This window comes from Gopherus flavomarginatus, chromosome 3 (assembly GCF_025201925.1).
Source record: "Gopherus flavomarginatus isolate rGopFla2 chromosome 3, rGopFla2.mat.asm, whole genome shotgun sequence".
Classification (NCBI taxonomy): domain Eukaryota; kingdom Metazoa; phylum Chordata; order Testudines; family Testudinidae; genus Gopherus; species Gopherus flavomarginatus.
The window spans coordinates 256,487,283-256,514,705 of NC_066619.1; the positions used below are offsets into that span (position 1 = coordinate 256,487,283).

Here is a 27,423-nt window from a genome sequence, read left to right on the forward strand (position 1 = left end):
CTGCTTGCTCCTTTAACGAAGAAAATATTTATTTGTATGGTGCACTTGAATACAGCTCATTAAGAAAATATTTTGCTGGAGGGAAACAAAATGCGAGATGATTTCCCTCGGGGAGGGTGGGAGAGGCTGAAAATGGTTTCTTCCACTGCTGCGGATCCTCCCAGGGACTGTTCCTCCGGCGCTGGAAGGCGAGAACCATCGTCACTGCTCCCTCGGCCCGGCCCCTCCTACCGAGCTTATTTGCATTGACGCAGCCGCCCGGCGCAGAAGGAGCAAGGACGCAAGCGCCGCTGGGCGTGGGAAAAATGAAGCCGGTTGGGAGGAGAGAGACGTGGAGGTGGGTGGGGTAACGCTGCGGGGCGGGAGCCAGGCCTGGGGAGCGTGACGTGCTAACCCCGGGTTCTGTAGGCCTTGTGCAAAGCCTGACAGTAGCCTCCGGTGCCTAGGGTAGTGCCCGCCAGCCCCTGCCTTGGGCAGCTCGTCTATCCCGCCGCGGCACACGTCCCTCCAGCGTCTGCTGAACCCCTCGCTCAGCCTCATCAGAGCCTGAGCTTCCTGGGCTGGGCCCTTGGGGCTGATGCTGGGCTCCGGGCGAAGCTTACGGTGGCTTTAAAGCAATGGTTAGCAGGAGGTTGGGAGGTCACCAGAAGCTTTAGGCTGCGGTCCCAATTCCTCCTGGTAATGAGCTGGGGGGGGGGGTCATTAAATAACAAATCAGTGAATAAGAAGGGAATAAAACTTTAATAAAAATAATGAGAGAGCATCTCTGCTGAACTGCTGCCCGCGGCCATGCAATGTTCCTATCCCATGCCTCGCCCCCTCCCATTCCTATGTTCATAATACTGTCTCATATGAGGCAATGTTTCTAAATTATAATCTACAAACATATCTCTACATTGTCTCTCTTAAAGAAAAAATTAACTTTTTTATATATATAAACTGCTAACAACTATTAGCACATACATTACATTTTCAACCCAGGTAGTATAGTACATTGCCATAAACCTAATGTGTCAATTATCTAGAGAGGAGAGGTTATCAACACATCACTCTCAAGTCTTTATCACTCACTTTTCTCAAATACCCCTTCTCCAGGCAGGTTAGCAAGTCTCTATGAGTCTTTCAGGATGTTTAATCTCCAGCTCTGATCTCAGTAACGGCCTTTCATTACCGTCTGAGGGTATGGCTACACTTGAAATTTCAAAGCGCTGCCGCGGCAGTGCTTTGAAGTGTTAGTGTGGTCGGAGCGCCAGCACTGGGAGAGAGCTCTCCCAGCGCTGCACATAAACCACATCATCTATGGGTGTAGCTTGCAGCGCTGCGGCACAGATTACACTGAGGCTTTACAGTGCTGTATCTTGCAGCGCTCAGGGGGGTGTTTTTTCACACCCCTGACCGCGAAAGTTGCAGCGCTGTAAAGTGCCAGTGTAGCCAAGGCCTGAGTTCTCTTGTGCTCTGACCCTTTCTCCTTCGTGCATTGATGGGAAATGCCAGAGTCCATATCTACTGTCAATGTATTGAACCTTTTGGGGATTATTCATAGATCCCTTCGATTGCATCTAAATATGTCCCCCTGGCCTGCCTTGGATAAACCTTGGATGCAGCTGTTCTTTAATGGTACCCTTTGTCCCAAAGTATTAGAGATGTGATTCCTCAGGCACGATCTTATCAGCTGGGTTAAGAGATGGGAGTCCATGAGCTCTTTGGTCAAAATAATATTTCTGCTTCCGCTTCTGATTTTCTTTTGTCTTTAATTGTTATGAGATTTCAGCAAGTATCAGTAAATAGTAAATTAGGTCTGATCCTTCTTCCCATTAACAGCTGAGCTGGAGAAAAGCCATTCTCCAGAGGTGTATTTCAGTAACGCTTTATACAAATCACCCCCACTGTCAAAAGTCTTTTTCATAAGATTCCTTGTTGTCTCTTTAGACCTTTCCACAAGTCCATTTGATTGCGGGTAATTTGGATCTGGTGTTTTGTTATGAAAATCCCAATCTATGGCAAATCATCTAAAATCTGCACTGGAAAATTGCAGCCCATTATTGCTAAAGACTTCATCTGAAATTCCCATGTCTGAAGAAGATTCCCTTCATGCCAGCTATCACTGACTTACTATTAGTACTGTTCTGTGTGGAAATTTTTGGATACAGAGAATAATAATCTGTCACTATTAAATACTCCTTTGATTACAAGGTAAATAAGTCAATGTCTACCTTCTAAGGCCTTTGTAGAACTGGATGAGGTCTCAGTGGCTCTGTCTGTTGGCATGGCATGTATTTCAAACATGAACAACAGTTTCTTATCACATTAGCAATGTTGTGATTGATCTGTGCCCAATACAGCACCTCTCATGCTCATTGTTTGTACTTCTCAATTCCTAAATGACCCTCGTGGATCTTCTGTAGAATTTTCTTCCAGAGGTGCATTGGAATTATAACCTTACTGCCCTTGAAAATCACCCTATCTATCACAGGAAGTTCATGTCTGCAGTTCCAGTAGTTTCTTATACTTGGTCACCAACTCCTTATTTCTTCAGCCCACCCTTTAATTATCACTTCTTTAAGGATTCCCAGTGATTCATCTTTCTCTGTTTCCTCTCTTAGTTCTTGTAGTTCCTGTAACTATGGGAATCGACTTTACAATCAAATCTACATAGCCCTGCATCTCTGTCGCTAAAGTCTTCTCTGATGTTGTGGGAACCACTGCTCTGGAAAGTGCATCTGCAGTGATCATGAATTTACCAGATATGTTGGTCACATCCAAATCATACTTTTGCACTTTCATCATCCTTCTTTGAATCCTTATGGTGCAGTCATTTAGCAGTTTGCTACCTAACTCTATCAGGGGCTTGTGGTCCGTTTCAGCTTCCACTGTCTGGCCATAAATAATATACTGATTGAATTGCTCACAGGTAAACAATATTCCTAAAATCTCCTTCTTAATCTGTGTGTATCTGTTTTCTGCCTCAGTCAATGATTTGGATGTATATGCCACTGGTTGCCAACAACCCTCACACTTCTGTAAAATCACTGCACCTAACTCAGACTGTGAAGCATCTGCTGAAATTTTTCCTGGTGCATGGAACTTCAACACTGGTTTTTGTATCAGTTTAAATCTTCCCGTGATTCCTCCTGTTCTGCACCCCAATATCATTTATTTTTGTTTCCTCCCCTTCTTAAGCTAGTCAAGCTACTGTTGTGCTCACCAGATACATGCAAAAGCCCCTGTGCCTGGTGCGCCACGTGATTCTCTTGTGCCTTCTTTTATTTCTGCTTTCAGTTGCAAATGCAGGAGTTAACTTCAAAATCACTGTAGTTTCCTTCTTATTCAGCGCTTCTGACACCATGTAACAATCTTGGGGGTCATTAAATAACAAACCAGTGAATGAGAAGGGAATAAAACTTTAATAAAACAAACTAGAGAGCATCTCTGATGAACTACTGACCACAGCTATGTGGTCTCAATCCCCACCTCCAGGACACATCTCCAAATTCCTATGCTCATAATACTGTCCCTTATGAGGAAGCATATCTAAATTATAATCTTCTACAAACATATCTCTACACTCCTGGAGAGGTGAGAATTCAAAATGGGACCCATCTACTCAGCCTAAATGCATTATGGCTGTAGAGGAGATTGTGCCGGCCCCCAGGAGAGATAAGAGCAGGCATTTGCTTGGGTGGGTGCAGGGCCGGTGCAACCATTTAGGCGGACTAGGCGGTTGCCTAGGGCGCGGAGATTTGAGGGTGCCAGAAAGCGCCCCCCAATTTTTTTTTAAATGGTTGAGCAGCCGCTGCTGCTGGGACAGAGAGGGAGTCTGAGCTGCTGGCGGCAGCTGGCAGTCCAGGGTGTCCCCTCAGTCAGGGCACCGCCGCGGCAGCCGGCAGCCCAGGGGCCCCCTGGCCCAGGAAAACCCCGAGCTGCCGGCTGCTGCGGCGGCGCAGCAGCCGGCAGTCCAGGGTGTCCGCTGGGTCAGGGCGCCGCCGCGGCAGCCCGCAGTCCAGGGTGTCCCCTGGGTCAGGGCGCCTCCGCTGCAGCCCAGGGGCCCCCTGGGTCAGGGCGCCTCTGCGGCAGCCCACAGTCCAGGGTGTCCCCTGGGTCAGGGCGCCGCTGCGGCAGCCGGCAGTCCAGGGGCGGGGGTCCTCTGGGTCAGGGCGCCGCCGCGGCAGCCGGCAGTCCAGGGGCGGGGGTCCCCTGGGTCAGGGCGCTGCCCCAGCAGCCGGCAGCCCAGGGGTGGGGGTCCCCTGGCCCAGGGAAACCCCGCCCCTGGGCTGCCACGGAGGCGCCCTGACCCTGGGTCAGGGCGCCGCCGCAGCAGCCGGCAGCCCAGGGTGTCCAGAGGCGGCAGCAGGTAGCTCCCATGGAGCTGCCGCAGTTGTGCCTGCGGATGGTCGGCAGCTCGCGCGGCTCCAGTGGACATCCCACAGACACCACTGTGGCAGCTCCACTGGAGCTGCGGAGCACCGGACCCTCCGCAGGCACCACTGCGGCAGCTCCACCGGAGCTGCGGGACCAGCGGGTGGGGCGGCGAAATTGCCATGCGCCTAGGGCGCTCAAAGCCCCTAGCGCCGGTCCTGGGTGGGTGCAGGCATTGCACACTTCTCTCGCCTTGCCCCAAAACAGGAAACTAGCTGGGGACTTGCCAGCGACCTACACAGCTCATGTTAGAGTTCAGGTTGAACCTGTGATACACCCTAAGAAGTGGGCTGGGGATGGCTTATGCACAATGGAGGTTGTAGGGCATGTAGTCCAGTTGTGGGATACGTGCTAGATAGTGAGATCTTAAAACACACTGGCCCCTCTTGTCCCTGCCTCGGGTCAGCTGTGACAATGGTGTTAAATCTAAACCCATAAATAATTGGACATTTTTATGTGTGTGTGTGTGTATATATATGTAAAAGTAGGTGTCAGTTGTCCTAAACAAATGATCAAGCCAAGTCCCTCTCTTTTTGTGCTCTGCCTTTGAAATAGCAGTACCAGAAATGGTACATCTATAGTGTGTATCAGATAGAGGTGTATATAATACAATTATAAATAATGTGTATATGGGGTACATAAAACATATTTCCAACTCCATGTTTCCACGTTTCCATCTCTTTAATGTGGACAGTGATAGTCCCAGGGTCCTGTTTACACCTTTGACTCTTTGAACCTGTTCATTCCATCTAAATTAATACAACATATCTCATCTGTAAAATGGGGAGGGGGTAGGAAAGAATGACCATTGCTTGCCTCCTAGGCTATGAAGCCCTGTTCAATAATAAGGGTTGTGAAGGACTGTGCTGAGATGGGAACTGCCTCAGAACAGTTTGTTTTTGTCTTTTAAGTTCTTTGGGGCAGGAACTCTCTTTCTCTCTCTCTCTCTCTCTTTTTCTAAATATCTGGACAGCACCAAGCACATTGTTGGCACTACTAGAAATTTAATAATACAACTGGTATAAATAAAATGCAGACACTGTGTGTGGATTTTAGTATACATGCAGAATTACATCAGTGCTTCCTCATTATATATACTAGCATTGAAATATTGCAATAGTACTGCATATAAATAAGAAAATAACTCACCAACAGTTGTCATACACAGTTTTATCCTTCTCATTAGTTACTTGGGAAATCACACTTAGAATTTTAAAGTATGGGTTGCACATAAAATGGTAACTGATTTTGTTTGCATTTCTGTGCAAAAAAGTTACTTTCACAGCAAATTCTTGGATTGGTAAAAGAAGACATAGCAAATCAGTGGTAGCTGACTAGTAGTTTTGGTATTGTACGGTGCTGTCATGCGCAGGCCACCTCCCAGCACAATCACCTCAATCTCTGTATCTTCTCTGTCAGTTCCATGAAGCATACACACTCGACACAGGTGGAATTAAGGTTCCCTTGCTTAGTGAAACACAACAAAAAATTACTCCATTTTTCACTGGGTGCCCCCTTAGAATAGGATTTTTCCACAGTCCTCCTATTCCTTCGCAAGCCCTTTCCCCAGGGCTTGACAGCTACCTTCAGATGCCAATTGTCTCACTCCCATCCACAGGCTCACCCAACAGTTCCTTCCTGAGCTTTTCTCCCAGCTCTCTTTGGGTAGGCAGTCCTGATTTTTGAGTCTTTTTCTTATATGGGCTCCTATTACCCACCACCCCCGTCCCGATTTTTCACACTTGCTGTCTGGTCACCCTAGTCCCACACCAGCCAAAACACCTCTGTGGAAAGACCAACCCCAGTCCTTCCCATGCTCTAGTCCAGGGGTCGGCAACCTTTCAGAAGTGGTGTGCCGAGTCTTCATTCATTCACTCTAATTTAAGGTTTCGCGTGCCAGTAATACATGTTAATGTTCTTACAGGTCTCTTTCTATAAGTCTATAATATATAACTAAACTATTGTTGTATGTAAAGTAAATAAAGTTTTTAAAATGTTTAAGAAGATTCATTTAAAATTAAATAAAATGCAGAGCCCTCCGGACCAGTGGCCAGGACCCAGGCAGTGTGAGTGCCACTGAAAATCAGCTCGCGTGCCGCCTTCAGCACTCGTGGCATAGGTTGCCTACCCCTGCTTTAGTCTTCTTAGAGGAAACACCACCATGCTACTGGCAAATGACGCTAGGTCATCTTACCTATCCACCACCCCAAATTTTGAAATGGGGTGCTGTACCACATGCACACCTTATGAGTTGCACACTATTATATCTGGTTTAAAAAATTTCTGACTCAATACTGTTTGGTAGTTTTGCTTCCTTTTAACCTGAAAATTAATTTGTGTGAGTTTTAAATAAATAAAATTGAGGTTTGGCTATCAGCAGAAGGCTGGCTGGGATGGTAGGTCATTGATATGTTGTGTAGAACAGAGGAAAACAAGGATTTTGCTTTTCACAGTAAAACATGAGCCACAATTTTATACCTAAATGTATTTTATTTTGGATTTTTATTGCTCTTTTCATTTTCAAAGCACTGTACAAATATTAATTAATCCTCAAATCCTTCTGAGGTAGATAGGACTGGCCTATCTTAATTTTGATGCTCAGCCCACTAATTCAGTGCCTTTCCTCTTTTTTTCATATCGTTCATATATATTTTTTAAAAATCTATTAAAGATCCAGACCTTGAGAAATTGGGAAGTAAACCTTCCTCTGTTGATCAGATTAATTCAGATTCAGAATAGGTAGAACACAAGTTTAAATTTGGTTAGAACTACTACAAATAGACATATTGTGTATGGTAAATAGAGAATAGAGTAGTTTGTATGTAATTAAAAAAAATAAATCTGAATCCAGATCCCAGTCTTGCAATTTACAATATGTGGTCAGACCCCCTGTCCCTTCTTTGAGGCCTACTTATGTCAGTTGTATGTTACTCTATTTCCATCTTTTCACAATGTGGCTTGATCAGGCCATTACATTAATATTTTCTTGTCTGCTTCTGGCTTTTCCCCACTTTGTTTGTTTGTTTATTTTTGGTAGAGGAGGTGATTAGGATTTCTCCCAAAAGCATCACACACAATGTTGCCAAAGTAAACAAACCTCTCCATGAAAGAAAGTAAAAATGCATGCCTGGGATCCAAGTCGTATGCCTTACAAAAAGCTATTTATGAGGACCAGAGTGAATTAGAGTGAAGGGGGTCCTATTTCCCTTAAAATTTATTGATTTATTCCTTAAGTTTGCCTCTCCTGGTACGATAAGTGAGCGTAGCCACTTATCTGGGATACATGGACATCTTAGTTTTTCAGTTATACAACACACATTCTTGATGTTAATTATTATTTAGGGAAAAGGCAGTGGCAGATTTAGTTAGTGACGCCCTGTGTGCAGCTGCATTTTGGGGGCCCCCCCCTCGGGACCCAGCCAAGAAAAATAACATTCTTATCTCCCTCCCTGCATTTTCCATTCTTTTTTTCTTCCTCCTCCTCCTCCTCCTCCTATATTATAAGTAGTGGGAAGTAAATGAAAATAAAGTGAGGTACCTGATTGTGGCAGGGGGCTCTGGGCTGGGGCAGGGGGTTGAGGGGTGGGAGAGGGCATGGGGGGCAGCGCATACCTTGGGTGGTGCAGCTCCCAAAGCGACCAGCACACACGCCCCCTCTGGCAGCAGCTCCTAGGCGGGGCGGAGAGGGAGGTCAGAGGGTCTCTGCGCACTGCTGCCCACAGGCACCACCCCTGCAGCTCCCACTGGCCGCAGATCCTGTCCAATGGAAGCTGTGGAGTTGGCGCTTGGGGCGGGGGCAATGCATGGAGACTCCACTCCCCAGGGGCTGCAGGGACATGCCAGCTGCTTCTGGGAGCGAAGCGGCATGGAGGAAGGGAGGCAGAGTGGGCAGGGACCCGCCTTCCTGCTGCGCTGCTCGCACGTCACTGCACACCCCTTGGGGGGAGAGGGGCAGCGGGTCTCCGTGTGCTGCCCGGGGTTGGGGAAGCACGCAGAGCCGCCTCCCCCGACCTGCCAGGGGCACACAGATACGTGCCAGCAGCCGGCCGTTTCAAGAAGTGGCGTGGGGCCACTGGCCACGGCATGCAGGCAGCCAGCCTTCCTGAGTCCTGCTGCACCGCTGGCCGGGACTCGGGAGCAGGTTGTCAGATATTTGTCCTGCATTTTGGGAGCCCTCCTGTCATTTGGGGCCCTCTGCTACCACATGGGTTGTTTCATGATTAATCCGCTCCTGGGAAAAGGTAAGGTTTGAGACTAAACTTTATTTAGCCTAAGATTTTTTTTATTTCATTTTTTGAAGTTAGATAGAGCTTTTGCTTGGGAAACTTAAAGGAATTGTTATTGTCTCTAAAATATTCTGCGTGTGGTTGGGAAGAACAACAAGGACTTTGTCACAGCTAGATACTATGAATGTTCATGAACCTGTCTTGTGGAATGCATTACTGCTAGTAGTATATCTCTCTGCTCTTATCCATGCACATTGATAATTTTTAGCTGAGATGAAACATTCAGAGGAACAGGAGGCTGACAGTTTTGCAGCATATATTGTTTAAAGGTGTAAACGGTGACTATCTCATCTGACTATAATTCTGTAGATGTAATGTAAGTTTAAGCTACTAAAAAAAGTGATAGAATAACTCCAGGTAAGGGAGTTTCATCAATTTAAATTTTCACAATTGCAGGAAATTATGAGGTGGGTCAGATAATAATCATTTAATTACACTGAGATTCAAAAAGTTGAAGCTTTATAACTGTTAAAACACAAGTTGTCACCATCACCTGTCAAAATATACAAAGTAAATATTCTTAAATCAAACCCTAATAAAAGTTCTCAAGCAGCACTTTTCTTACCTTCCCTATCTGTACATTTCAGTTATTATTGATAAAAATCCTTTTGTTGGTTTGTGTATGTATGATGAAATTGACGTTTACCAACATTTATTGATTAAAAATCTAATCCTTCCGAGACAAAACAAAAGCATTGGTGAAGCAAATATATTGTAAGCTCTTTGAGGAAGAGGCTGTGCCTGCCTTTGTGTTTATATAGTGACTAGCACAATGTGCCCCAATCCTGAGTGGGAATTCTGGCAACAGTGTAATATATTTCATGACAATATAGCGTGTCTGAGAAGTTGGCATTATAAATTATAGACACTGTCAATTTCTGCTTACTCGTAGCACTTAAAATTTGTGAGTGTATGTATAAAATTGCCTGAATGTTAACCTTTACAATCCCATTGGTTATTTTGCTCACATGACTGACATATAAAATGGGGCTATTGTCATAAGAGGGAAACAAGATCTTGTTGGGCTTCACCATGGATTTCCAACATCAATTCTTACTCCACAAACCTACCAACATGGCAACCTGTTCTTTGCAAGCTCTGGCTAACAACAGTTTGTCTCCTGCCCTCCTACCCCACAATTGTCCAAACACAATATTTTCCCATCTTACTTTCTATGTACAATTCATAAACATCTGCCAGTATTTACTATTAGTATGAAGTGGTTGCGACTCCATAATTAAGTTTTAATTCCACAGTGAAGAAATAACGCATCTCTGATTGAGTGTTGTGGTGTGGCTGGCTCTATGGAACCCTAAGGTTTAATTCCAGCTGAAGTTCTCTATAGGTCTCCAGGAATTCTTCAATGACTCTAATTCAAATGGACAATACCAGGAATCTACTGTTGGGAGACTCCCTCCAAGCCGTTCTGGAGAAATGTGTAAACCAGTTTTCAGGAGCTCTGCTGGAAAACTCAGATCTTGGTGAAGGAACTCTTGAACAAAGGAACCTTGAAATGGAAAAAAGAATGCCTGCGAACTGAGGAGATACACATTGATTGGAGGGCCAGAGCAGCAGAGGGGCAGAAGCTGTAGGGGTAAATCCTGTCTCATTCAACCCCAGTGCTGGGGCCCCCTGGGTAATGTGGAGCCTACTTAAACTGGCACGGAAAGGCTAAGTTGAGGTATGAGAGCATGCATGTAGGTCTTTTGTTGTTTAAACCCTTTTCTTCTCTGTTTATATTCATGTGGGTAAATAAATAAAGCTTTGTGTAAAGAGGCTGTTCTGAGTCACTGTAACTTCAGACTGGTCACAAGCTTCTGAAGAAAAGTCTATGCACGATTTTAATGCAGTTAGGCCTGCAAGAGGGAATATGGTTGATAAATGGGGTGTTGTAGCCTCGTCAGTCAGGGTTAAAAGTGGGACAAATCACAGGATTCCATTATGAGAGGAGTGCAGGTATAGGTCTGTCACTTGGAAAGGGAACTCACAGAGATATCGAGAGAGGGGCGAAAGTACAGCTTCATCCTCAGAACTGTAAAATTTATTTTGCATTTAAAGCAGGGATTCAACCTCTTTGTTATGGATAAATGACAGCAGTGTCTCCCCATAGCTATAGCATTTACTCTCTGGGTATAGAGTTAATTTTCTGAAGATTTACAAGTAAATCCATTGATTAGTTTGCATTAAAATTAATTTTAAAATTGGTCCTTTAAGAAATTTAGTCTTTCAGTTTTTCTCCCAAATTATCTTAAAAATGAAATAACACATTCTTCAAACTTTTCACTTAGTTAAAATTAATTGAAATATATATTTGAGGAAATTATGTTGAAATTAAGCTGCGTTATTCATGATTTTGTATCTAATTGTTGTTATATAGGCTACCACTAGGGTCTGGACAACAGCTCAGGTAACTCAAGTAACACCATTGTGACATCAGAGATAACTGAACCAGTCACCTCTACAGGTAATTTTCATGGAACAATTCTATTGGTTATAATGACTCAGTGATATGAGGGAGACTAGACATGCATCGAGAATTCTCACTGATAGATTATTTGACTAAACTGCCATTGCTCTTTAAAGATTCCATGGCTGCATACTGGCTTGGGCACCAGTGTTTGAAAAGTATCAGAGGGTAGCCGTGTTAGTCTGGATCTGTAAAAGCAGCAAAGAATCCTGTGGCACCTTATAGACTAACAGAGGTTTTGGAGCATGAGCTTTCGTGGGTGAATACCCACTTCCTCAGATGCATGTAATGGAAATATCCAGGGGCAGGTATATATATGTGTGCTAGCAAGCAAGCTAGAGATAACGAGGTCAGTTCAATCAGGGAGGATGAGGCCCTGTTCTAGCAGTAGAGGTGTGAAAACCAAGAGAGGAGAAACTGGTTCTGTAATTGGCAAGCCATTCACAGTCTTTGTTCAATCCTGAGCTGATGGTGTCAAATTTGCAGATGAACTGAAGCTCAGCAGTTTCTCTTTGAAGTCTGGTCCTGAAGTTTTTTTGCTGCAGGATGGCCACCTTAAGGTCTGCTATAGTGTGGCCAGGGAGGTTGAAGTGCTCTCCTACAGGTTTTTGTATATTGCCATTCCTAATGTCTGATTTGTGTCCATTTATCCTTTTCCGTAGAGACTGTCCAGTTTGGCCGATGTACATAGCAGAGGGGCATTGCTGGCATATGATGGCGTATATTACATTGGTGGATGTGCAGGTGAATGAACCAGTGATGGTGTGGCTGATCTGGTTAGGTCCTGTGATGGTGTCGCTGGTGTAGATATGTGGGCAGAGCTGGCATCGAGGTTTGTTGCATGGATTGGTTCCTGAGCTAGAGTTATTATGGTGTGGTGTGCAGTTACTGGTGAGAATATGTTTCAGGTTGGCAGGTTGTCTGTGGGCAAGGATAGGCCTGCCACCCAAGGCCTGTGAAAGTGTGGGATCATTGTCCAGGATGGGTTGTAGATCCTTGATGATGCGTTGGAGGGGTTTTAGCTGGGGGCTGTATGTGATGGCCAGTGGAGTCCTGTTGGTTTCTCTCTTGGGTTTGTCTTGCAGTAGGAGGCTTCTGGGTACACGTCTGGCTCTGTTGATCTGTGTCCTTATTTCCTCGTGTGGGTATTGTAGTTTTGAGAATGCTTGGTGGAGATTTTGTAGGTGTTGGTCTCTGTCTGAGGGGTCAGAGCAGATGCGGTTGTACCTCAGTGCTTGGCTGTAGACAATGGATCGTGTGATGTGCCCGGGATGGAAGCTGGAGGCATGAAGGTAGGCATAGCGGTCGGTGGGTTTTCGATATAGGGTGGTGTTAATGTGACCATCACTTATTTGCACCGTGGTGTCAAGAAAGTGGACCTCCCGTGTAGATTGATCCAGGCTGAGGTTGATGGTGGGGTGGAAGCTGTTGAAATCATGGTGGAATTTTTCCAGAGTCTCCTTCCCATGGGTCCAGATGATGAAGATGTCATCAATGTAGCGTAGATAGAGAAGGGGTGTGAGTGGACGAGAGCTGAGGAAGCGTTGTTCCAGGTCGGCCATGAAGATATTGGCATATTGTGGGGCCATGCGGGTGCCCATAGCACCAAAACCTCTGTTAGTCTATAAGGTGCCACAGGATTCTTTGCTGCTTTTACAGTGTTTGAAAAGGCTCCCTATTGTGTCAGCTCCACTGTGTATTTAGGCATCACTGCTGGGAGAATTGAAGCAGAAGCACAGGGCTTCCTTAAAATGCATAGATGTTGGGATTTCAGCCTCTCCCCAGCACTCCTTTCACATAATACATCTCCATGACATAGATCTCTAAACCAATAATCAATTGCAAATTAAGGGCTAGTTTCACCAGTGCACTTTGGCTGCTTTTGTGCTGCTCTGATAATGCAAAGAGGCTGAAAACCCAGTTTAACTGGTCAATGCTGTCCGTCTGCTTTAAGCAACTGCCTTTAAAATATTTTTAAATGATTTGTTCATTATTACATATCTTTAAACTTTTAGAAATATTGATTAGTGCATTTTTTGGGTTTCTTGTTTTGTGTTCATGTACAAAATTTTTAATCATAAAAAAACCCCAAGAAAATTCCCAGACAAAAAAAAATTCTATGTTAAAATGTAGTAAAAGCTGAGAATTAATATCAGTAATTTAGGGTAAAAAACATTACAGATGTTGCAGATACCAAAAAAGCAAGCACTGCAAACCCAGAAAATTCAGAGCTAAGGTTACTATTTAAAGAAATCCAAACAAGTGAAGGTAAGACATGCTAAATTAAGCATGAAAACAACCTTAATTCTGTCCTGTAGTGTCAGAATGAGAGAACTACCAATGCAAAAAACCTATTTAAAAAAAATCATTTCAATTTAATCCTTGACTACAAATACTAAAATGACTACATCATAATCGCATGGTGACTGCATGGTATCACTTCAAAGCAGAGTTAAGGTTGCTTGAATGCCATAACTGTTAATTTCCATATATTAACATGTTTGGGTTTTAAGTGAAAATTTAACTCTGAATATTGTTATGGGACGCACATTCAAACTGAAAAGCTCAGGGTGACAGAACCAGAACAAAGTCAGACCAATCTTGTCCATCCTCTGCATGGAAAGCACAAGAGCCACTTTAATACTCTCATTCTCCCTCTCATTGTGGATTTGAGACCTGAACATCTATTTCCATCCTACCCAATGCCAGACAGAGTACTTCATTCCAAAAACAAAGTCTATAGGCAATACTTACAGATTACCTATTCTACAGTTTGTCTGTTATACACAGAGGATAAAGGGAAGATGACTTAAAACTTGAAAATTTCTCAATACATTTGAAAAAATTTCTTGAGTAATTATGATAGTTATTATGGATGTCATTGTACATCAAGTGGATTGTATGTAATTTGACAGGACATCAGCAAAATTACTAGTTTGCATAACCTTAATCCTGAATTTCCAGATTTTTTAAAAATTACTTTTTGTGACTGCTTTACCATAATTCATTACAGGGATCGGCAACGTATGGCACGTGGCCCGCCAGGGTAAGCACCCTGACGGGCCAGGCCGGTTTGTTTACCTGCCGCATCCGCAGGTTCAGCCAATCGCGGCTCCCACTGGCCGTGGTTCGCCGCTCCAGGCCAATAGGGGCGGCAGGAAGCGGCAGCCAGCACATCCCTTGTCCTGCACTGCTTCCCGCAGCCCCCATTGGCCTGGGATGGCGAACTGCAGCCAGTGGGAGTCACGATCGGTCAAACCTGCAGATGCGGCAGGTAAACAAACTAGCCCGGCCCGCCACAGTGCCAAAGGTTGCCGATCTCTGGTTTAGTATGTTGTAACTATGGAGAAGAAAAACTCAACAAACATTTGAGGGCTAAGAAATAATCACTCTCTCTTTACCACTGTAAAAGGCTTGTCTACATGGGGATTTTTACCATCAGAGCTATACCAGTATAATTATGTTGCTATAGTTTGACTGGTATAACTCCCCAGGTGGACACTATTATTCCAGTGTACGAGGGGGCCCTTTTCCAGTTTAATTTATGTCATATATTACACTGGAATAAGATTGTCCACATGTGAAGTTTTATCAATATAGCTATAGCAACATAATTATGGTGGTAGAGTTTTTATGTAAATTTCTCTATATTGACAAGCCCTTTAACAAAGGTTTTGTCAGGGAATTTATTTTGGCTCTCCATATTTCAGTTCATTCATGTGCTGGACTAAAACAGAGTGGATCAAGGCAATGAGAACACTGAGAATTCAGTGTATATCAAGTAGGCTGTCAGGTTCTCAGGAAACCAGACAGTAATAAACATATCTGGTTCATGAAAATATTCACTTTAAATTACATTGTCCTTGTTCTACAACGTTTGTATTTCTGTTGGGTTTAATAGAAGGGTAATAAATAAAGTTTGTTCTCTCTGAGGATCATAAACTAATATACCAAATAGCTAAAAATTGGTAGAACATTATCTCTCATAAAATGCAACTGGGTTTTCAGGCAAATATGACACTAGGGAATGATTTGAAAGCTTTTTAGTCCCTACAGCAGGTCCTTTGTAGCCTATAGCTTAGCACATCAACTATTTAATTTCTCCATCTCCTATACCACAGTTAGGGTTCCTTAAATATGTGGGCCCCAGGACAGTTGTCAAAAGTATAACAATAGCCAATTTACATGAAAATAGTATTCAGTAAGTCTTTAATAATAAGGCTCTGTTAGATGATAAAGGTAAATCTTAAGCAATATTTTCCAAAATGTGTTTAGAGTGAACTATAAACATGCCTCACTTTTATAGATCCATAGATTTTTAAGGCTAGAAAGGACAATTATGACCAACAGTCTGACCATAACCCATGCCATGGAATATTATGTAGTAACTTCTGAATCAAGCCCTTAACTCCTAGTTGAGCTAGAGCATATCTCCTAGAAAGCCAGCTAGTCTTGAATTAAATACTTCAGGTAATGGAGAATCCAGTACATCCATAGCAAAAGTTAATCATCCTCACTGTCAAAAAATTGCACCTTATTTCTTATCTGAATTTGTCTACGTTCAGCTTCAAGCCATTGGATCTTGTTGTGCCTCTGCTTTCTAGATGAAAGAGCTCTTTATCATCAGAAATCTTCTCCTCAAGTAGGTACTTGCATGGTGATCAAGTTACTTCTCAACCTTTTGTTTATTAAGCTAAGTAGATTGTGCTTCTTTAGTCTCTCACTGTAAGGCAAGTTTTCCAGTGCTCAACTCATTCTTTTTTGAACTCTTCCAGTTTATTGATGTAAACCAGAGGGGTCTGAATGAGTTTCCCCCTGCCATCTATTGATGAACTGGGGAAAAAGACTTCAGGAGCAAACCATATTTACACAGACACACCTACATTGCCTAAGAGATCAGCAAACAGACCTGGTTGGCCAAAGTGATTAATTGTGGCTGTTTTGGGCAAAGGGGTGATGAAATGTGGTTATCCTTATTGTAGGACTAAAAGGCAGCAGAATTGTACTTACTATGCTTACTTGGTAACTGATGCCAACTCCAAGTGAAAGTCAAAGTCCGGGGTCGGGGACACACAGGTGTTCCTACTTGCTGGGGCAGACTCTATTTAAAAGATCTTAGATACCATTTGATTCTTCTCTTCCAATGTCTAAACACAGATCGAGTTAGACTCAGTTAGAAGTCTGTGTTTCTTCTCAGTGATCACTAGAGCTGAAAAGGTAATAAACTGGTTTAGGGGCCTTAGACTTAGACCGGGTACAAGGACAGTGTTGCAATGAAAGACAGCACAAAAGAGACAGCAACAGTGAGATTCCCCACTACGCAGTGAAACCACTAATAGCTGAAATCACTAAGGACTAGGCTAGGTGGTGGAACCTCAGAGTATGCAGTTAACAGCTGCTTCTGGAGAGGCAGTGTTGTCACTGACATCTCACACCTCTTCAGGGCTGGGGGTGAACCCAACTGAACTTTGCTGACCTCAGACAACAAATTGAGTGTGCTGCAGTGGAGAGAAAAGGAGAGTGACATGTTAAAGGGACATTAATAAATCATAAGTGATCATCAATGATCTGGAAAAAGGGATAAACAGTGAGCTGGCAAAGTTTGCAGTTGATACAAAATTGCTCAAGATAGTTAAACCCAAAGCTGACTGTGAAGAGTTACAAAGGGTTCTCACAAAATTCAGTGACTGGAGAACAAAATGGCAGATGAAATCCAATGTTGATAATTGCAAAGTAATCCACATTAGAAAACATCATCCTGACTACATATAGAAAATGACAGGATCTACACACAACAAAGAGATCTTGGACTCATTATGAATAGGTCTCTGAGAGGAATTATTTAAGTTTAGTACTAATGTAGCCACAAGGACGAATGGGTATAAACTGGATATTAGGAAGTTTAGACTTGAAATTAGACGAAGGTTTCTGACCATTAGGGGAGTGAAGTTCTGGAATAGCCTTCCGAGGGAAGTAGTAGGGGCAAAAGACTTTCCTGGCTTTAAGACAAAGCTTGATAAGTATATGGAGGGGATGTTATGATAGGATCGTTAATTTGGGCAATTGATCTTGAATTACCACCAGACAGGTCTGCTCAATGGTCTGCGGGGAGATGTTGCATGCGATGGGTACTGAGTTGCTGCGGAGAACTCCTTCTTGGGTGCTGGCTGGTGACTCTTGCCCACATGCTCAGGGTTTAGCTGATCGCCATATTTGGGGTCGGGAAGGAATTTTCCTCCAGGGCGGATTGGCAGGTGCCCTGGAGGTTTTTCGCCTTCCCCTGCAGCGTGGGGCACGGGTCGCTTGCTGGTGGTGTCTCTGCAGCTTGAGGTCTTCAAACCATTTTTGAGGATTTCAATAACTCGGTCCTGGGATAGGGGTTGTATAAAATTGGATGGGTGGGGTTCTGTGGCCTGCCTTGTGCAGGAGGTCAGACTAGATGATCAGATTGGTCCCTTCTGACCTATGAGTCTATGAGTCTATGAGAACATTTGCTCAATGTGAACTGGCAGTTAAAGAAGCTAAAAATGTTAGGAACCATTAGGAAAGGGATAGATGATATGACAGAAAGCATCATAATGCCGCTATGTAAATCCATAGTATGCCCACACCTTGAATACTGCATTCAGTTCTGGTTGCCCTATCTCAAAAAATATTAGGGCTGTCAAGCGATTAAAAAAATTAATCGTGATTAATCATGCAATTAAAAAATTAATTGTGTGATTAATTGCGCTGTTAAACAATAATAAAATACCATTTACATATTTTTGGATGTTTTCTATATTTTCAAGTATATTGATTTCAATTACAACATGGAATACAAAGTGCATAGTGGTCATTTTATATTTATTTTTATTACAAATATTTGTACTGTAAAAAACAAGCAACAGTAGTATTCAATTCAACTAATACAAGTACTATAGTACAATCTCTTTATTATGAAAGTTGCTCTTACAAATATAGAATTATGTACAAAATAATAACTGCATTCAAAAATAAAACAATATAAAAACTTTAGAGCCTACAAGATCACCCAGTCCTACTTCTTGTTCAGCCAATCCTCAGACAAACAAGTTTGTTTACTTTGCAGGAGATAATGATGCCTGCTTCTTGTTTACAATGTCACCTGAAAGTGAGAACAGGCATTTGCATGGCACTGTTGTAGCCAGCGACGCAAAATATTTACGTGCCAAAGGCACTAAAGATTAATATGTCCCTTCAGGCTTCAACCACCATTCCAGAGGACATGCTGATGACAGGTTCTACTTCATAATGATCCAAAGCAGTGCAGACTGATGCACATCATTTTCATCATCTGAGTCAGATGCCACCAGGAGAAGGTTGATTTTCTTTTGCAGTAGGCCATGTCTACATCTAAAATTTTGCAGCGCTGGTTGTTACAGCTGTATTAGTACAGCTGTATAGGGCCAGCGCTGCAGAGTGGCCACACTTACAGCAACCAGCGCTGCAAGTGGTGTTAGATGTGGCCACACTGCAGCGCTGTTGGGCGGCTTCAAGGGGGGTTCGGGGAACGCGAGAGCAAACCGGGAAAGGAGACCAGCTTCGCCGCGGTTTGCTCTCGCGTTCCCCGAACCACCCTGCAAACCGCAGGGAAGGAGACCTGCTTGTTCGGGGAACGCGAGAGCAAACCGCGGCGAAGCTGGTCTCCTTTCCCGGTTTGCTCTCGCGTTCCTCGAACCACCCTGCAAACCGCAGGGAAGGAGACCTGCTTGTTCGGGGGTTCGGGGAACGCGAGAGCAAACCGGGGAAGGAGACCAGCTTCGCCGCGGTTTGCTCTCGCGTTCCCCGAACCACCCTGCAAACCGCAGGGAAGGAGACCTGCTTGCTCGGGGAACGCGAGAGCAAACCGCGGCGAAGCTAGTCTCCTTTCCCGGTTTGCTCTCGCATTCCTCGAACCACCCTGCAAACCGCAGGGAAGGAGACCTGCTTGCTCGGGGGTTCGGGGAACGAGAGAGCAAACCGGGAAAGGAGACCAGCTTCGCCGCGGTTTGCTCTCGCGTTCCCCGAACCACCCTGCAAACCGCAGGGAAGGAGACCTGCTTGCTCGGGGGTTCGGGGAACTAGAGAGCAAACCGGGAAAGGAGACCAGCTTGATTACCAGAGGCTTCCTCAGGTATGCTGGGATACCTGCTTATTCCACGGAGGTCAAGAAAAGCGCTGGTAAGTGTCTATACTTGATTACCAGCGCTGGATCACCAGCGCTGGATCCTCTACACCCGAGACAAAACGGGAGTACGGCCAGCGCTGCAAACAGGGAGTTGCAGCGCTGGTGGTGCCCTGCAGATGTGTACACCTCCTAAGTTGCAGCGCTGTAACTCCCTCACCAGCGCTGCAACTTTCTGATGTAGACAAGCCCTTAGTTCTGATTCTGTAGTTTCTGCATTGGAATGTTGTTCTTTTAAGACTTCTGAAAGCGTGCTCCACACCTTGTCACCTTTGAGTGTGATCTACATTCTTTGTTCTTAGATGTATGACCTTGCATTTGGCTGTATTAAAATGCACAGTATTCAAATTATTCAATCTTCCACACGATCCAGATTACTCTGTAGGATGGATGTTTCCTTATAATTATTTATCACTCCACCAATTTTTGTGTCATCTGCAAATATTCCAAGCAATGATATTGTTTTCTTCCGAATCATTTAAAAAGGTAATGAATAGCATTGTTCCAAGAACAGATCCCAGTGGGACCACCATGGGTGGCGGGTGAACTCCCGCTTGGGGGGGGCTAGCCCACTGGCTGCGCTTCTTCCACCTGAGGCCCTGCCCGCCATACACCGGAGACTCCCCCCTCCATGTAACAGGAGGAGCCCTGAGGGGCCCCGTGGCCTGCCAAAAGGGGTAACAGTATTATGTCAACACAGACATTATCAATCAAATTTATCTTAATCAATATTTTATAACAAAAACAACGCGGAGTCCTTGTGGCACCTTAGAGACTAACAAATTTATTTGGGCATAAGCTTTCATGGGCTAAACCCCACTTCATCAGATGCATGGAGTGAAAAATACAGTAAGCAGAATATATATATTATAGCACATGAAAAGATGGGAGTTGCATTGTGGGTGGTCAGTGTTAACAAGCCAAGTCAATTAAGGTGGAAGTGGCCTATTATCAGCAGTTGACAAGAAGAGGTGAATACCAAAGGAGGGGAAACTATTTTTGTAGTGTTAATGAGGCCAGTGCAATCATAGGTGACAGTATCTTCTCAAGTCCTTGCAGAAGATGAACTGGAAGACTATACTCTGCACTTGCAGGAGGTGAGGTCTCTCTGATCGAGAATCATAGATCAAAAGATTATCTAGTCCAACCCCCTGCTCAAAGGCAGGGCCCATCCCCAAATGGCCCCCTCAAGGACTGAGCTCACAGCCCTGGGTTTAGCAGGCCAATGCTCAAACCACTGAGCTATCCCTCCCCCACGCCCCCCTAGATCTAGTACATCTCAATATCTACCTTTTGTGATCTGAATGTGAACTGAAATTTTTAGAGTTAAATTCGTAGTAATGACTTGAATACTTCCATCCTGTATATGCAGGTGTATAAGTAGGAGCAATCTCATTTTAGTAAAAAGCAATGTGTATACATTGCACTGTGATTGGCTGTGAAATTTATTGGGTGTTTGGTACTCCTTTATAACTTTTTTTCACTTGTGCATCTTTGTCTCTTAAATATAGTAACAGCTATTGTGAGTTAAGAAAGTGGTTTGTCAGGGAGGATACAGGATGTGAAATAAATATTTTTTTTCTAAATACTGGAGGTTTTTTTAAGAAAAATTGATTAACTGAGTGCTGAAATGTTTTTCAACATTCAATGCTGCATTTGGTTTATTTTAGAATTCAGCTACCAAAATGAAGAGACTTTAACACTGATAGGTTCATAGGGCAATAAAAATGATGCATCTGACTTTTCTATAGTACATTGCACTTGCAGATATGGAAGCATGAGGAAAACAGTGAAAGTCTTAATATGAGGCGGAAGTCACAGCAAAAGAACTGGATCTATAGTACTGTTCTTAGAACATCATAAACTCAAATAGAAGTTCACAAATCTGGAATTTCAAGTTCGATTTACTCTAATCTGCTCTTTTGTCTAACAATCAAGAGAGGAATGACACATTGACCCTCCAAACTCAATACTGCTGCAATGAATTTTGAGTCAGTAAAGTGTTTTTGTTTTTTTTTTTCCCCAAAACTCGGTTGAGTAAGCCTGGTATTTTTATGGAATTACAGAGCTACTCACATACTGCTCACTGTTTACTGGCTTTATGTGTGATAGTTAACAAAGGCTTTGTTACATTCTCAGCAGTGTTGTTTATAAATTCTGACTACATCCTGTGTTATTCTTCCACCTTTTGTTTAAAAAAAGTCCCTCTAAAATAAAAATAGCAAGTCTTACCACTACTACAATCCCTGAATGAAGAAAAAGAAAATACAAAATTTCCTTAGTAAACTTGTCAAATATTTTGATATCAGTTAAATCACAAATGAGACTGAGTGGAAGAGGGATCTTATGCAGTGGCAAGAAGCCAGGCTGGATATCATTGAAGGTATAGTATACTGGGCTATCAGCATTCTCCACTGTGATCCTGCTCCTCTGAAAGGAGAAGAGGGCAGGTAGCGCTACTCCTGAAAACCTGTTATGCAGAGAGGTGGGGAAATGGTTGCTTACCACCACCACAGTCTTGATTTCCGTAAGAAGAATTGGGGATATCAGTAGCCACCCACTGTAATTCTGCTGTGTCTGGGTGGGCAAAGTAAACTACTGTAGGCCCTCTCCTACATGAACCTGTTTTCTGCTTGAGAGTGTGAAGACAAGAAGACCTCCACCCTATTATATACCTTGTGTGTACCTTGTAATTTGTGTGAGCCACTGAGTGCCACATTTTCAGCTGGTTTCTTTGTGTGCATAAGAATCTGCATTTATATGTGCAAGCTGACATTTGTGCAATTGTAATGGGCACCTGACTACAGTTTATTGTGTTCATAAGTGGGTATGTACACAGCTATTGCATGCATGCAAAAATAAGGCCAGCTGGAAACGTGGACCAGAATGGGTTTGGGGTTGAGGAGGGAAAAAAAGTACTTGACTGGGAAAACTGAGAATCTCACTGTATTCATCATATCAAAAAGAGAGGAAGCCACATACAGTAACAGTATGGTGAGATATTGTTTCTGATCATTTAAACTAAGAAATAGAGCTGATAAAAGAAGTGGATAAAGAAAATACCAAGTACATGATATAGAATTCTTCTTTGATTTATCTTTATGGCTTTATGATGGTAAGAGTCTCCAGCATTTAAAAATAAAAAAAAAATAAAAGTAGAATCCCATCAGTCTCCACCTCACCACACCAAACTCTCCAGAATGCATTAATGTTAAAAGGATTTACTACTAGTATGTAAGAAAACCTCTCTTTATTGAGATTATTTGCTTAGAGTCAGTAAATTCAACTACATCAGTTGGAATTGAAGTCATACATTATTTGCGGTGTTAATGTTCTCTGAATTAAATTCAACATAAAGAAATCTCTTAGAAGGTGTGGTTTTAAACATATGTGGCTAAACTGGTGTTACCAGCTCTGTGTGTGGACACTATGATTTCAGAATAAGAATCCTCTTTCAGTAAGTTTTTCACTTAAGCAAAATTGAAATAAACCTCATTTTAGAATAAAAAAGTGCCCACACATAGACTTACCCCGAAATAACAAAGCACATAAATTAAAACAGACTGTTATTTCAGTGCAAGTTTGTGTGTAGAGCAGCCCTGAAGAATCTGTTTGAGCTACATTGATTGAAATAGATTTCAGTGTGTCCACACAGGGAAGGTTGCACTGATTTAACCACGTCAATTGCTACACAGATTTAGTTGAATTGGTACAATTTGTGCATAAGCAAGACCTTATTATTTAGTGTCTCCAAAACATGGAGAAGGGACAAGAGGCAGGGAAACAAGTCAGATACTTATTGCTGCAAATTTATATTTCAGGGCCATTTCTTAAGTCCATGGTATTTTCTGGGGCTGCAGAATTGCTGCCAACTGCATGCCCTGATAACACAGATAAAGAGCTAAGGTGCCAACAATAAACTCATTAAGCAACTTTAACTTTAATACAGTACATTTAATACATGTGTAAGAAGCTTATTTATGTCTAATTTTCTACTGTAGGTCAGCCCTCTCTTATACCTCACCAGAGACCAGTTCATATCTCAATGATGCTTTCTATGAAAGTGACTCATTGTTTATACACTTTGGAGTTCAGACAGAGTTTCTGTACATATTCCCCTCTTTTCCATACCTTCCGCATTGCTTTCTTGAACTCTTCAGAGGATGTTTCCTGCCTGACAGGGCAGAGAACTTTCACTTCTGTTTCCTCTGCACACATCGGTCCACAATGTGAAAGCCTTTGGCTGGGAAAGATAGATGTGGTGCCATGTAGATCTCATAAAAACCGTTGCTGGTTGTTCCACAGTGTCCCCTAAGACCTGGTCTACACACAAGTTTCATGTGGTATAATTATTTTGGTTAAGGGATTGATTTTTTTTGAGTTGAAATAGTTATACTGATTTAACCCCTAGTATGGATGCAGTTAAACTAGTAACAGTGTGCCTTGTACCAATATAGTTATTCCCTTTCCCCTACAGGAATAAGTGTACTGTCATATCTATACCAATATAACTGTATCCACACTAGGGCAGTTGTACAACTTAAACCACACTGGTATAGTTAAAGAAATACAGTTTTTGTATATAGACCAAGCCGTAGATCGGTTAAATTAAATTCCTCTTCCCTTTTAGAAATTGATTTGTTACCTTTGCGACAACTTTACTCCTTTGGCTCAGGCAGCAAAATACCTCATTCAAAGCTATATCAGATCAAGTATGCCTCTATTAGGGGTTTTACACCAGTTTAACAAGATCAATTTAAAAGAGGCAACTGGCACAAGTTTTCTAGTACAGACATAAGGCCTGAAAACTCTTGTTTTTTTATGGTTTATTTTTAAAATACACAGGAAAGAACTATGTGCTCCTACCCACAGATGCAAACAAGTCTTTCAGTTTGATTGGGCCTGGCTTGTCTGTGCACTATGGCCTGATTTTTGGAGATGCTTAGAACCCACAACTTCCATTTGAATAGCTTCTGCTATTTTCTTTCTAAATCAGTATTGTGCAAGACTTTTCTCACTTATCTTCAGATCTTTAGGGGTGTGGTGCAAATCTTTCAAAAAACTAATATGATGCATTATTTTTGGCTTCAAACAGTTTTTTTCTGCCACTAATTAGCAGATTTGAAACATAAACACTGCAAATCTAGACTTGTTTAATTGTTTTTTTTACAAACATTGGGCCAAATTCTCTCTACATGTGATGTACACAGTTGCTATTGACTTGAATTGGGAGCTGCATGCCCATAACAGGGCAAAATAATGCACATTGGAAAACATAATCCTCACTATATATACAAAATGACAGGGTCTACATTAGCTGTTACCTCTCAACGAAGAGATCTTGGGGTCATTATGAATAGTTATCTGAGAACATCTGCTCAATGTGAAGCAGTTTCAAAACATGTTGAAATAACAGCCCTTGGGACCAAACTATTGTTTTTATTCATAAAACAGGTACAGCATGGGCAATGGCAGTGCAAAATTCCCTGCTCTTCCCTGTCTGTGTATCTCAAGCCTAACTAGCAGGGGACAGCCCTTAGTAGTGAAAAGGTACCTCAGTCACTAGGGCTACCACTTTTTGGCTCTTTACTGAGACTGACAACTGTGGTGCCAATGTTAATTGGGAACTAGGTTGACCACCAAACTCAATTCCCGTAGACCACTGTCAGCCATTAGATAATAACTTGCGTTTCCTACTTACCTGAATCAGATCTGAACTGGCAACCTAGAAGCAAAAAGCTGTGAGTGAAATCCTGGCCCCACTGAAATCAACGGGAGTTTTGCCATTGACTTCAGTGGGGCCAGAATCTCATCCTCTTTTCATTTGATTCCACTTAGCCCTCTAGTATCCATGGCATGTAAATAACTAAAAATGTGTAATTCATTAAAAGACAACTCATCTCTTCATAGTGCTTTGGTATATTGCCTTTTTTCCATTCAACAGATATTGTCAAGAAACAAAAGGACTGGAAGTGCAAGTTAAAAATTGCATTGAAATGTTTTTTGAAGTATGAATCTTTACATAACATTTTAATGGTATAGTTTATTCTCCACTGCAACTTGTTCGTCAAACTGCATCATTTTTGTAACTGTATTTCAAGCGAGGCATCTTTTTAAATAGTTCCATGCTCTTATTTGGTTCCTTAACACTGATTCATTATAATAATCAGAGGTGGGCCCGAACTGCATAGTTAAAACTGGATCAAGTTTAGTTCTAATTTATAATGACTAAAACCAATAGCCAGTTAAATTACAGCAGTGCTGTCATGTTCCGTCTAATAAAATGTTAACTTTAAGCAAAATTATTATACAGATAATAAGTGCACTAAGGGCAAAAATCAAAATGTAATAGAAACCAAACCCTCTCTTACAATCTTTGCTCTGTACTATATTTCATGAAAGGAACTTAAATACAAAAGGGTTTATCCATCAGAAAATATATCTAACCATCTGGAATGCCTATCTCCTGGAAATGTGTGTGTTACATACCAGGCCTACCTACCTGGAAGACAGGTTGGTCTTTTGAGGAAGGGTGGAAGAATCTGAGAGTCAATTTTAGATTTCCTAGAGCCCAGAGATTTCTACTGTCTGTTGCAAATGACCAACACAATATGATCAACAAAACATACAGTGTAGATCTAATCTTCTATAAAATGTAGCACACATTGTCAAATCTACTTGTAGGTTTGTGAATATATGGTAAGGGGTAGATTTTTATTTTTAGGGACGTACTGATGCATGCCACTCATCTGAAATACTCAGACCCCTATGTAAAACTGCATTTTTCCTAGAATCTAGTGTGTAATTTTTTAGAGCTGGCAACTCTACAAGAAATCTGCCAAGTAGTCAAGGTTTTTAACATTTAACTTTACATTTTTTTGGACCTAGAATTCATTTAAAAAAATTGATTAAACTCAATTTTATTAGGCAAACTCTGAAAGTGGGGTTCTCTTAACTACCATTTGTAAAGAGTTTTGAAAATACAAATCTATGTCATATCTATGCTTTTGATACTGTTTATCCCTTGTGAACCAGAGTAGGAATAGATGTGGCTGCTTCCAGCCTACTTCAGTTTTCCTGATGAGGTTTCTCAGAAGGTTGTTTTGGGCAATTGCTCTTTCTCCATGTGGGATCTCTGTGTGGAGCTCCACAGGGTTCCTTCTTGTCTATCTTTTATTCTGTGTATAAATGGGACCACTACTGGAGGTTAGAAGGAGACACATGCTACAGTGCTTTCTTTATTCCAGTGACTTTCAGATCTATGTTTCTTTTTCTACAGACATACTTGATAGAGTTGAACATCATGGGCGAAATCCAGGTGCCACTGATGTCAATGGCAGAGCTCCCACTGACTATAATGGGGCCAGGATGTCACCCTTATGCCATCAGTGTTTGGTAGAAACTAGGTCCATGACCTGCAGTGACTTCCAGTTTGCGACCTATACAGTACTAAATGGCTTGTGACTTGCCTATTTGAGAGATTGTCTCTCTCCCTATATAACATACCAGTCTTACAGTCAGAGTTGGTACTCAAGCCTGAGCATCTTCATTTAAGAGAGGAGGTTGCTAGCTGGGTGTTCTTCAGGAAGTGCCTTTGCATGTGAAGCTTATACCTGCCTCCCACAGTCTGAAATAGCTTGAATCTGTTGAACCTCAAGGCATGCTTTGAATTTCATCTATAATCCTGGGGTTTTGGGGAAGGGTGCTGAAAACTTTGTTTATGGGAAAGGGTAGTATGTTTTTGTTTGGCTAATATTGTTGGGTGAAGTGAGACTGCTTATTTGTATACATCTTGTTTCAGAAATGTATTTTTCAGTTATGATAAAGGTGCCTAGAGCATAGGATAGTTGTATTTGTGTTGTATTAAATCCAAATAAATAAAAATATAAAACAAATGCAAAATTTAATATTTGTGGCTTTACAGATCTTCTGTTGGTAGGCATAATTATGTCTGTGTCAAGATATATTTTAAAATATAAATATATACATCTCGGTGTGTGTGCATTTTACAACATTATTTTTGGTTTGTAATTGTTGCCTAATGCATTTACTACTTCTGTGCCCTTCAA

The 27,423-nt window shown here is 42.4% G+C and overlaps 1 protein-coding gene and 1 long non-coding RNA gene across 5 annotated transcripts in view; one reads left to right on the forward strand and one right to left on the reverse strand.

Moving 5' to 3' along the window:
* CPEB2 (cytoplasmic polyadenylation element binding protein 2) overlaps nt 1-312 on the reverse strand; it is a 146,314-nt gene extending 146,002 nt beyond the window's left edge. The window contains exon 1 of the mRNA XM_050947551.1: nt 1-312. The gene's annotated coding sequence lies outside the window, so the exon portion shown is untranslated.
* LOC127048386 (uncharacterized) lies at nt 255-27,185 on the forward strand. 4 transcript variants are annotated; one of them, XR_007773631.1, is made up of 5 exons: nt 255-337; nt 10,048-10,383; nt 11,080-11,166; nt 15,735-16,091; nt 26,634-27,185. It is a non-coding gene; the product is annotated as an uncharacterized LOC127048386 (long non-coding RNA). The 4 variants fall into 4 exon arrangements; XR_007773630.1 differs by lacking the exons at nt 15,735-16,091; nt 26,634-27,185 and adding exons at nt 13,351-13,437; nt 18,392-18,524; XR_007773629.1 differs by lacking the exon at nt 26,634-27,185 and having other exon boundaries at nt 15,735-16,997.
* The last annotated feature ends 238 nt before the right edge of the window (nt 27,186-27,423 follow it).